Here is a 12,052-nt window from a genome sequence, read left to right as displayed (position 1 = left end):
AAAATTGAAAAATAAAATAAAATAAAAGTGCCATTCCATCCAAGATAAAAGCTGCTCAACTCAGAAGCATGTTGCAATACCTGTAACAACAATAGCTTTAACAACATCCCTCCGTGATGAACAATAAATGAAAATTAACTAAGCGTACCTTAAGGCATTAGAGATTGTTGAAGTCATTTTATCAAGAATCAAGCCTCCAGTTAACGTACCACAAATTCCACAAACAATTGTAATACTCCAAACAAGAAGTCAGCATTACTCTGTCCAAAAAAAAAAATAAATAACAAAATTGTCAAAGAAGAAAATTTTTCATAAATATTAATAAATGCACAACTATAACAACATCAAGCTTTAACCTACTAGAAGAGGTTGATTTCATATAATCAAAACCCAATTGGACTCTATCAATGACAAAGTCTTCAATAGAACTAATTTGACTAAGCTCTTTTTGTAATGAATTCTTCTAATATTTGATATGAAACATATGATATTTAAGCACATTATCATGTCATACGGTAAATGTTGTATCCTGCCTTCGATCCCCAGTACGAGTAGGCCCCAATAATAAAATTGTATGATATATAACCTAGCAATTATTAAACTTTTAAGTCAGAATATTTGAAATTGTTTTGAATTGACGATTCAGTTATCAAATCCTCCATTGAAAATCTGTTTTGATTCCTTAGACAATATTGTCAATAAAACTTTTATGAAAAAAATTAATTATCTCCAAGTTAGTAAAAAAGTAAATACCTAGAACATTTCTGACATACACTTGGTCACACAAAAGCTCCAATATATCTTTTGAGAACCTGATGATGTGATTCCTCAATATGGATAGTGACCTGAGAAACATAAATATCAATTATAAAGGTGAAATATAATATTTAGTTGGTCTATCTACAACATAATCATCATTGTTGTCACAAACTTACAATAACTTTTTATGGGTTACATACAGTGAGTGTAAAATAAAACTATAACACATAAAATATTTATAGAAAATTTTCTTAAAGTTAATATTATCTACTCTATTAATAAGTTTTTTCCGCTAAATTTATTAGATTTTCAGTTTTAACTCACTTGGATCCTCTGATAAAGCCTTCATCTCGAGCAAGCATCTCACCATCTATAAGGAAAACCTCTAACTTTGAGCATCAAAAAATAAATTTAATTTTATCCTTTGGAATTCTAAAAGACAACAAAGATTATAGTATAAAATAATTTTACCAACATAATTGTCAAGAGTTGACAGTACCTCTACCTTCATTAGATGTCGGTATCAGTTTGGATTCCATGGGAGTGAAACCTATTGTGACAAATCAAATATTGTGATACTATTAGAAGGAGAAAAAAATTGACTAACTTCTAGAAACAAGTCATTTAGGAGAAATGGTTACCCTTCAACTGCAAATGTTTCATTATAAAATCTAAAACGGGAAAAGGAAACATCAAAATTGCCTCACCCCAAAATACAATATGCCAATTCTATTAGCCTCCAACCTACACATTATTTAAATTTTTGAAGATGACTCATTTGCAGATGTCACATTCAAAAAAAATAATAGATGCAAAGTGTGTAGAAAATTTTCTAATGAACAGTTCTTTAAGTTAGCATTACACAAGCCTATACATGTACCGTAAATGAACTCATAAGCAACTATATTAATACTCAAACAACATCAGTTCATGACAAATAAAATGATTATTTAAACCAGCAAAATAAGGAAACAATAAGAGAACCATCTAAAAAGCCATATAGAAGGTAGCAAGCCATGCTATGTTCTGCCATCAATAAAAATACAAGTAAAGCTGTAACTCTGGATTGGTGGAGATATTAAATTCACCTAATTCTGATGGGAATGAAAGAGATAAGACTAACCTGTTCAACATGAGCATTGTCATCTATGAAAAGTACTGCAAGACTTATGAAGGATGCTTCGCCTACACCAACTAGCCTGCCAAAACAATGGCATCAGTCTTGACTCTTGACACAATACATAATACTAGCAAATGGCAAAGTATTAAGGCCTTGACAAGTTGAAACATATTCCCTCACATTCGGCATATTGCAATAGGCCAAAAATCCAACAAACTACCACATCCAGCTATGGCGAACGTTCAAATTGACAATCCAACACCAATAAGAGAAAACGGATTGTGACTGTAAAACATGAAAATGCATTAAACAAATCATGCAATTGAAAGGGAATCATGTAGGCCCGGTCTCATATAGTTAACTCTTCCTACTCTAATCTACTTCAATTTAGCAACAACACGGAGTTAGTAGCACCTTTTAGCAAGAGAAGCAAATATTTGAGAAGTAATTAGAAGTCCAACCATAAATGCAGATGAGAGAACTCCATCTCAAAAATTTCTCAAGTAAAAATTCTCCCTGAGATAAAAATAAAATTATATCAACCCCGAGAAGATGAAGCTAAGAATAACAACAATAATAATTAGGGAAGAAAAATAGAAAAATTGGAGCTTACTGAATTCCAGTAGCGGCAGTGCAAATACCAGAATCGTCGCAAATCTCAATGTTTCCATTAACACCGTTGCTAGCAATAGCTCCATGATCTACATAGTTTAACATATTAATTACATAGAATATCATCAAGTCCTTCCTCAGATTGAATGCAACAACAACAAGCAAAGTTCTGCAGTAACAATTGTATGCTTATTTTTGAATTCGAAGTTCAATTTCAAAATCAGTAAGGAAAGAACCATTAATTACACACAGAAAACAAATCAAACATAGCAAAACTCAAATCGACAGGGAGAGAAGGAGAATACCTTCTTGCGACGGAGCAATAAGAAAATGCAATGTGAGTTAGAAGCGGCAGTGGAGAGTGAGATTGAGATTAAGGTGAGAGAGATCATTAGAGTTAGATCGAGATCGAGCTGAGAGAAATCATAAGAGCTTGATAGCGATAAGAAGGTGAGAGACGGTGCGCCAGCGATGAAGAAGGTGAGCCAGTGACGAAGAAGGTTGAAGGCTTTAAGCAGTAGATAACGGCAACGACGGTGATGATGGCGGCGACGAGGCAAATGGAGAGGGTGTTGTGCTTCTGGCAGTGGTCACATTAGGGTTAGTGAGAAGTGTGAGGGATCTAAGGATGGTGTGGCTAGATTAGAGTTAGTTAACTCAGTAACTTTCTTTTATTTAAACTAGCGACCGATTAGTTTATAACACTATTTTTATATTTTTGTCGCTGAATCGGTCGATAAATTTAGAAATAGCAACCGATTTAGCGACCAACATCTTTAAAACAACATTGTATAATTGGTTGCTAAAATTGGTCACTAACTTAGGGTAGGGACTAAATTAGCGACCAACTAGTTTTAGCTTATTTCTTTGTTGGTTGCTAAATCGGTCACTAAATTAAAAATAGCGATCGATTTTGTGACCAAAAAAACCAAAGACAAAATTTTCTGTTTTGGTTAAAGAAAAATATTATCGGTCACCAAATCGGTTGCTATTAGTGACTATTTTCGCTGATCGCTAAAATCAGTTACTGAATGAAACTTAGCGACCGATTTAGCGACTAATTTTTTTGCTCCTATAAATCTTATATCAGTCGCTAAATCCAGGTCCATGATTAGGAATATCTAGCCACTAAGTAATTCTCTTAAATTATCTCCATTAATCCACCTACAATCAATCATTACGTGCATGAACAGTTCACTATCATTGTCCCTCCTGTATTAATCTTTCAAACATCTCAGGTCTTGTTCCTTAGAAGAACACTTGTCACTCTCTACTTCTACCAAGGCAACGCTACATGTTTAGAAGTCATAAGAGCTTCTACACTATAGAATACACCATACTTTTATTCCATCCAACAAATTTTAGGTGCAAGCACAACATATATTGGTATATATTGGAATTATAAACCAAGATGTGATCAACCTGTTGGAATATGCTTACTTGCACCAGAAGAGTGTCCTAACTTCTAACTTAAACTATGTCTACCCTTAGACCTCTTTGTCAATGTTTCCACTTGTTATTTCCTTTGGTCTCCCTTTTCTAATTATTAAACTGCAGCATATTAAGATATTTATGACTTACCTACCATATTTTATTTTTGGTATTAAACCTGTTCCTTGGGACTATTGGACCTCAGGCCATCCATATCCCTTAATTTAGAGTAGACAAAGTAGAATCTAATGATATAACAATAACCATATGATATAGACATAGAATTGTATTTAGTTTCATTTGCTCTTTTAATCACATGAAAATTAGTCAAGTATTATATTCTTTTGAAGAGACCCGAGATATGAGGCATTTCTTTTTACTTTTGAATTTTGAGGTGTGTTGAAATTTATTGCAAATACAAACTATATGTTATTTCAGCAACTATTTAACTGGGAAGTGCCACTAACAAGTTGTGTTGATGACTTCTAGCTTCTAATTATTACACTACTTCAACATGCACTTTGTTATATTGTGCAGGTACGCTATGAGAATAGTCTTATTGTTGAACTTGAAATTGTGTCTCAGGAGAAATCCATTCTTATAGAAAGAGGTCTTACACAACTTTGGAAACATAAGCCAAACAAGACATTTATAGTGTTAAGCTTAACCATGTTTTTAAGGCAATTGTTTGTAATGCCTTGGACTTGATTGACCATTAGGTATCTTTCAGGTCTAGATCAAGAGAAGATTCAAGAGACTCCGAAAGAAACAGGAGAGATAGTTGAAGATTCAATGCAAGAAGATGTTGTGCCAGCCGATAGTTCTGATGTGGTTGTTTCTACTAGACACAATACTTTTATGCCAACTTTTGACCTCAATAAATACCAGAAGAGAATGAGGGCTCTTGAATCATGTAGTTTGTTTGATATTTTGACTTGGGTTTTAAATACCAATTGTTTGGGATTTAATTTGATCTTGTTAGATACCTTTGAGTTATGGCGAACTTATGTTGGACTTGTTTCTCCAAAAATTGGGACTAAATTGAAAAATTGGGACTTGTATTTAGATGTTGAATTTGATGAAATAGCAATAACCTTGTTGGAGATCGAAATTAAACTTAATTTGCTCGAAATTATTATAGTCGCATTATTATACTTTTATCATTAGTTATGTTACACAATCTTTTAAAAAATCAACTATTTAGTTATGTTACTAGTTTTACGAAAAGATTATTGAAGCTTTTTTTTCAAGGCTTAGCCATTAAAGTATTTAAGCTCAACATGCAATCTGTAGACCAAAAAAAATAAAATAAAAATAAAAATAAAATAAGATTTTAATATTTTTTATTTTTATTTTTTAAATAAATGCCTGCATAACACTTAGCCAGATCTCCTCAAAAGTAACATCAAAGTTGTAAATCTAATTAAGCATGTCTAGCATAAGTTGATAATAACGATATTACAATTCTAAGCAAAAACTAATATACTCCTCACCAAGAGATTTTGAGAATGAATCTAACATGGTTTCTAAGTCAACATTCTCATGAACCTTGAATGAACTAGTTACCTTGACATTCTTCGATTCATGCCACCAATACTTTGTGTCACTAAAATGGTGAAACTACTTCCATTTTTTTCTTCCCATTAACAACTCATACATAAACAAGATAAATGGTTTATTGTCATAATCAGACTACAAGATGAATATAATAGTTTCTGGGCAGCAACTTGAAAGCAACCAATTCACATAAGAGAAATATAGAGCTTCATTTTTTAGAACAAACTGCAATCCTAGGCCATTCATAGTAGGAGGAGTGGATGAAACTTGGATTTGAATCAAAATCTGTTAAATTCCAGGCACACCATAATAATAATAATAATAATAATAATAATAATAATAATAATAATGATATGGATGACCATTAATAATATAGGTGGCTTAATATTTCCATGGTAGAATACTCATATTACCAAGAGAACTTACATTTAATAAAGGTTGAAAATGTAGACCCTATACATGTATAAATAGGGGGTATGATATGAGGCAATATACAACTACAATCAATAACAATTCTCTCTCTCTCCTTATATTGTCTATATACAAAACTTTTCTCCTCTCTCTTTCATACGTTGCTAATATATATATATATAATAGTAGTAAATATATTAGTTACTTCTATTATTATAGTGAGATAATTATATTAGCGAATATCAAACTAGAGTCTTCTATTTACATTTTATTTATTATATCTTCCTTATTTATTTATTCTACAATACGTTATCAGCACAAGACTCTGATCAAATTTTTGGAAGACTCCAGTTAACAAAATTTCATTATGTCGAAACTCTCTCATCTTGAATTTAATGCTCTTGATATATCTGGAAACAATTATTTATCATGGATACTAGATACTAAAATCCATCTTGATTCAATAGATTTTGGAGATACCATTGAGGCTGAAAATAATATATCCCAGAAGGATAAAGCCAAAGTCATGATTTTTCTTCGTTGTCATCTTGATGTATGATTAAAAAATGAATATCTCACATTAAAAGATCCTGCAGATCTGTGAAAAGACCTTGAAGAAAGGTACAATTATCAAAAGACGGTGATACTTCCTCAAGCCTGATATGTTAGAGAAAATTTTCTCGATCTTCCATGTCTCGAATGTGCTCCTGCAAGAGAAAAAGGATTTAAATAATATAAATACAACAATGAATTACTTTTAAGAAATCATGAAACGCGCCCAGCTGGCGCCGTCCCATTTTCTAAAACAAATGCGGCAAATAATTACCCCAGAAGAGATAAATAGCAAGGTTTTAGTAGCAAAAAAAATTATGGAAGGAAGAAGAATTATGTTCACAACAAAGGATCTCACCAGAAGTGGGATAAAGAAAGGAACAATGGACAAAATAAATCAATTGAGGATAAATGTTTCCGTTGTGGTGGAAAGGGCCATTGGTCGTGTGCCTGTCATACACCAAGGCACCTAGTCGATCTTTATCAAGCATCTTTGAAAAAAGATGACAAGGAAAAGAAAACAAATTTTGTTTCAAATGATGCTGAAAATTACACCACACATTATAATGTATCTGATTTCTTTAAGGATTCTGAAGGAAATATTGGTCATTTGATCAATGATGGAATAGTTTAATATGTGAGATTGTTAAGTATTCATGTAAATAAATAATGTAAAGAACTCCTTGTCAAGTTTTATTTTCTATGCATATGAATTTCAAGTATAATGTATATGAATAATGTTTAATAAAATATGTATGAATCTCAAAATTACTGAATGTGCCAAGATAATAATAATAAAATTTTTATATTATACTTTTTATAAAAATATTTTCAATCAAGAAAATGATTTTATTGCGTAGATATTTCTACTCATTTTATTATTATTTGTCTCTGAAGAGAAAGGCAAGGTCATATAGTGAAGATGTTTGCCTTGCGCATAGTGCAATTTCGCACACCATTCTCAAAAGTAATCTATATTTTATCTATCTTGTGCCAAAAGAAGAATATGTTAATACTATTATTGGTTCGGGCAATGTGATAGAAGGCTCCGGAAGAGCTATAATTTTGTTTCTTGGAGGAACAAAATTTATAATAAATAATGCACTATTATCTACTAAGTCTCTAAGAAACTTATTGAGTTTTAAAGATATTCTCCGAAATGGATATCATATTGAGACAATGAATGAGAAAAATCATGAGTACTTATCTATCACAACTCATGATTTAAATAAAAATGTTATATTAGAAAATTTACCCTCACTTTCATTTGGGTTGTATTATACTAGAATTAGTGCAATTGAATCATATGCCATTGTAAACTAGAAGTTTACTAGCCCAGATGAATTCATCACTTGGCACGACTGATTGGGTCATCTGGGAACAACCATGATGCGGAGAATTATTGAAAACTCCCATGGACATTCACTAAAAAACCAGAAGATTCTTAAATCTAGTGAATTTTGTTTTGCTGCATGTTCTCAGGGGAAGTTAATTTTAAGGCCATCACCAGTTAAGATTGGATTTGAGTCTCCTGAATCCTAGAAAGAATTCAAGGCAATATATATGGACCTATTCATCTACCATGTAAATCTTTTAGATATTTTATGTTCCTAATAGACATATCTTCGAGATGGTCACATGTGTGCTTATTGTCTTCTCACAAACTGGCGTTTGCAAGATTTCTGGCTCAAATTATTTGATTAAAAGCATAGTTTCCAGAAAATCCAATCAAAGTAATCCGTCTTAATATTGCTGATGAATTTACTTCCCAAGCTTTTGATGCCTATTGTATGGCTAATGGAATAAGTGTTGAACATCCAGTAGCTTATCTTCACACACAAAATGGGTTAGTAGAATCACTTATTAAACGTCTCTAATTAATTGCTAGACCCTTTCTTATGAGAACAAATCTCCCAACCTTGGTTTAGGGGCATACTATTTTACATGCCGTAGCACTTATTTATTTGAGGCCAACGAGTTACCATCAGTTCTCTCCTATGCAATTAGCTTTTGGCCAGCAGCCAAATGTTTCCCATTTAAGAATATTTGGGTGTGCGATATATGTTCCCATTGCACCACCTTCTCGCACTAAAATGAGACTCCAAAGAAAATTGGAGATATATGTTGGATATGATTAGATACAAACTGGAGATGTATTTAAAGCCCAATTTATGGATTGTCATTTTGATGAATCAAAATTTCCAATATTAGGGGGAGAGAATAAGCTTTCTAAAAAGGAACTTAATTGGAATGCATAATCCTTAATGCATTTAGATCCTTGATTAGGGCAATGTGAAATAGAAGTTCAAAAGATTATACATTTGCAAAGAATAGCAAATAATTGCCTGATGCATTTTCTGATACGAAAAGGATTACTAAATCCTATATGCTGGTTGAAAATTCTTCGATTCAAGTTGATGTCCCAGTCGGACAAATTGCCACTGAAGCAAATTCACGCCAGAAGCATGGCAGGCCTATCGGTTCCAAAGACAAAAATCCTCGAAAAAGAAAAGAGGTAAATGCTATTCTTGTTGAAAAAGACATAGTAAAGACACCTGCAGTTGTCCAAAATTATGATATAATTTTAATGCCAGAAGACGTTCAGGTACCTGAGAATTGTGAAAATAATGAGATCTCGATAAATTATGTCTTTATAGGAGAGAAATGGGACCGAAAATAAGACAATCGTTAATGAAATATTTGCATATAATGTGACATTAAATATCATGCATGAAAGTAAGGATCTTGATCCAAGATCAGTCAAAGAATTTCGACAAATAAATGATTGGCCAAAATGGGAAGAAGCCATAAAGGCTGAGTTAGACTCACTTGCAAACGTGAAGTCTTTGGACCTGTAGTCCGTACACCAGAAGATGTAAAACCTGTTGGATACTGATAGGTATTTGTGAGAAAACGAAATGAGAAAAATAAAGTCGTACGCTACAAAGCGTGACTTGTGGCACAAGATTTTTCACAAAGGCCCGGTATAGATTATGAAGAAACGTATTTCCCTGTAGTGGATGCAATAACATTGCGTTATTTAGTCAGTTTATCCGCATACCATAAATTACATATGCATTTAATAGATGTGGTAACGGCCTACTTATACGGATCATTAGATCGCGATATCTATATGAAAGTCTCTGAAGGACTAAAGATATCTAAACCATCCAATGAATATTTACATGGGTTATACTCAGTCAAATTGCAAAGATCTTTATATGGTCTAAAGCAATCTGGACGAATGTGGTATAATCGTCTTACTGAGTATCTGGCTAAAAACAGATTCAAGAATGATGATATCTGTCCATGTGTTTTCATAAAGAAATCTGCATCTGGATTTATTATAATTGCTGTGTATTTTGATTATTTAAATATGATTGGAACCCATGGAGAGATTCCAACAACTATAAAAACTCTGAAAGAAGAGTTTGAGATGAAAGATCTTCGAAAGACTAAATTTTGTCTCGGCCTGCAGATCGAGCATACAAAAAGTGGGATCTTTATTCATCAAACAACATACATAGAAAAGATCTTGAAGAGATTTTATATGGATACACATCCGTTAAGTACCCGAATGATCGTAAGATCTTTGGATGTGGTAAATGATCAATTCCATCCTAAGGAAGAAAACGAAGATATCCTTGGTCCTGAAGTACCATATCTTAGTGCCATTGGAGCGCTAACGTATCTTGCTAATAATACAAGACTCTATATATCATTTGCTATGAATTTACTAGCAAGATATAGTCCCTCTCCAAGCAGAAGACATTGGAATGGAAGCAAACAAAATTTTCAATATCTTCATGGAACGGTTGATATGGGATTGTTTTACCCATATGGATCTAAGTCACAATTAGTTGGCTATGCTGACGCCGGATACTTGTTTGATCCACATAAAGAGAAATCTCAAACAAGATACCCGTTTATATATGTTGGTACAACTATATCATGGAGGTCCACAAAATAGACAATTGTAGCAACATCCTCTAATCATGCTGAAATACTAGCGATTCATGAAGCAAGTCGCGAGTGTTTTTGGCTCAGGAGTTTAATCCAATATATTCTGTCATCAGGTGGACTGATTGATCATAAGATAGCTCCAACTATCCTGTTTGAAGATAATACAGCATGCATTGCTCAACTTACGGGTGGATACATCAAAGGTGATAAAACAAAGCATATTTCTCCCAAATTTTTCTTCACTCATGATCTTCAAAATCAAGGGACAATTGATGTCCAATAGATCCGCTCAAGTGACAATCTGGCAGATTTATTTACAAAGTCACTCCCAAAATTCCCCTTTGAAAGATTGGTACATGAGATTGGAATACACCGATTTCGAGGCATTAAATGATGTCGACAAGAGGTGGAGTCTGTACTCCTTTTTTCTTGGTCAGATTTTTTTCCATTGGATTTTTTTTTTACAAAGTTTTTAATGAGGCAATCCCCATCACAAAGGATTTTATACTCTTTTTCCTTCACTAAATTTTTTTCCATTGGATTTTTCTTTAGTAAGATTTTAATGAGGCATAATCGTAAATGGTCATCCAAGGGGGAGTGTTGTGATAAGTATGAATGATGTCGATGACAATTAATAACATGGGTGGCTCAATATTTTCATGGTACGTAGAATACTCATATTACCAAGAGAACTTACATTTAATAAAGGTTAAAAATGTGGACCCTGTACATGTATAAATAGGGGGTATGATACGAGGTAATATACAACTACAATCAATAACAATTCTCTTTCTCTCTCTTTATATTGTCTATAAACAAATTTTTTCTCCTCTCTCTTTCATACGTTGCTAATATATATATATTTTATTTATTATATCTTTTTTATTTATTTATTCTACAACAAATACCAATATAATTATTACGGTTATTATTGATCATATTATTATTATTAATCTAATTTTTATATGTTATTAACACTCTTACCTGATGGACCTCCTTAATAATCTCACCATTAAACCCACCGTAACCCACTATTCAAATCAACCTAACACTTTAGTGTTCTGTGAGTATGTGTAGTGTGGGTGTGTTGTGGTACTTAAGATTAGAGATTATCCAATTTATCTGACAAAAAAAATCAACCTAACACTCCTTGAATATTTAAATCGTATGTAATCCTTATTACTCTCACCAGGCTACTAGACCCTTCATAGTTCAGTTCCTCCATCCATTACCGTCGACCTAGTCTTCTTCTCCACGTCGTGCTTGGAGTTGTGGCATTGCAGTACCCATCGTCTTCTCCAGCTGGTGTTCGTTGTCGTTGTCGTCGGTCACAAAAAGATGACTTTGTCCTCGCGGCGAGCCCTTGTCTTCGAGTCTCTTCTCTCTCTGTCCTAGGCCCTATCTTTCCTCTCTCGCCGTCAATATCAATCCTCCCACTACCGATAAGCACCACTAATTCATCGTGTGTGGTTGCTAATTCGTATAGAGAACTTACGGCCATTAATGACTAATAGTTGACATGCATTCTTGTTTTGATCTTGTTAACTGAGTTAATTTATTAAGCTCTTCTTGAATTGGGGTTTATGGTATTATTAATTGGGTTTTTATGTGAATTATGGGTTCCGCCAAAAATAGAGTTGAATAAAT

At 33.0% G+C, this 12,052-nt stretch overlaps 1 pseudogene; it reads right to left on the bottom strand.

Annotated features, from left to right (window-relative positions):
* Positions 1–503: 503 nt before the first annotated feature.
* Positions 504–5,496, bottom strand: LOC107459265 (probable sphingolipid transporter spinster homolog 2; annotated as a pseudogene).
* Positions 5,497–12,052: the final 6,556 nt, after the last annotated feature.

This window comes from Arachis duranensis, chromosome 7 (genome assembly GCF_000817695.3).
Source record: "Arachis duranensis cultivar V14167 chromosome 7, aradu.V14167.gnm2.J7QH, whole genome shotgun sequence".
Taxonomy (NCBI): Eukaryota; Viridiplantae; Streptophyta; class Magnoliopsida; order Fabales; family Fabaceae; genus Arachis; species Arachis duranensis.
Note: the sequence above shows the minus strand (reverse complement) of the source record. Positions and strands in the feature narration are given on the sequence as shown.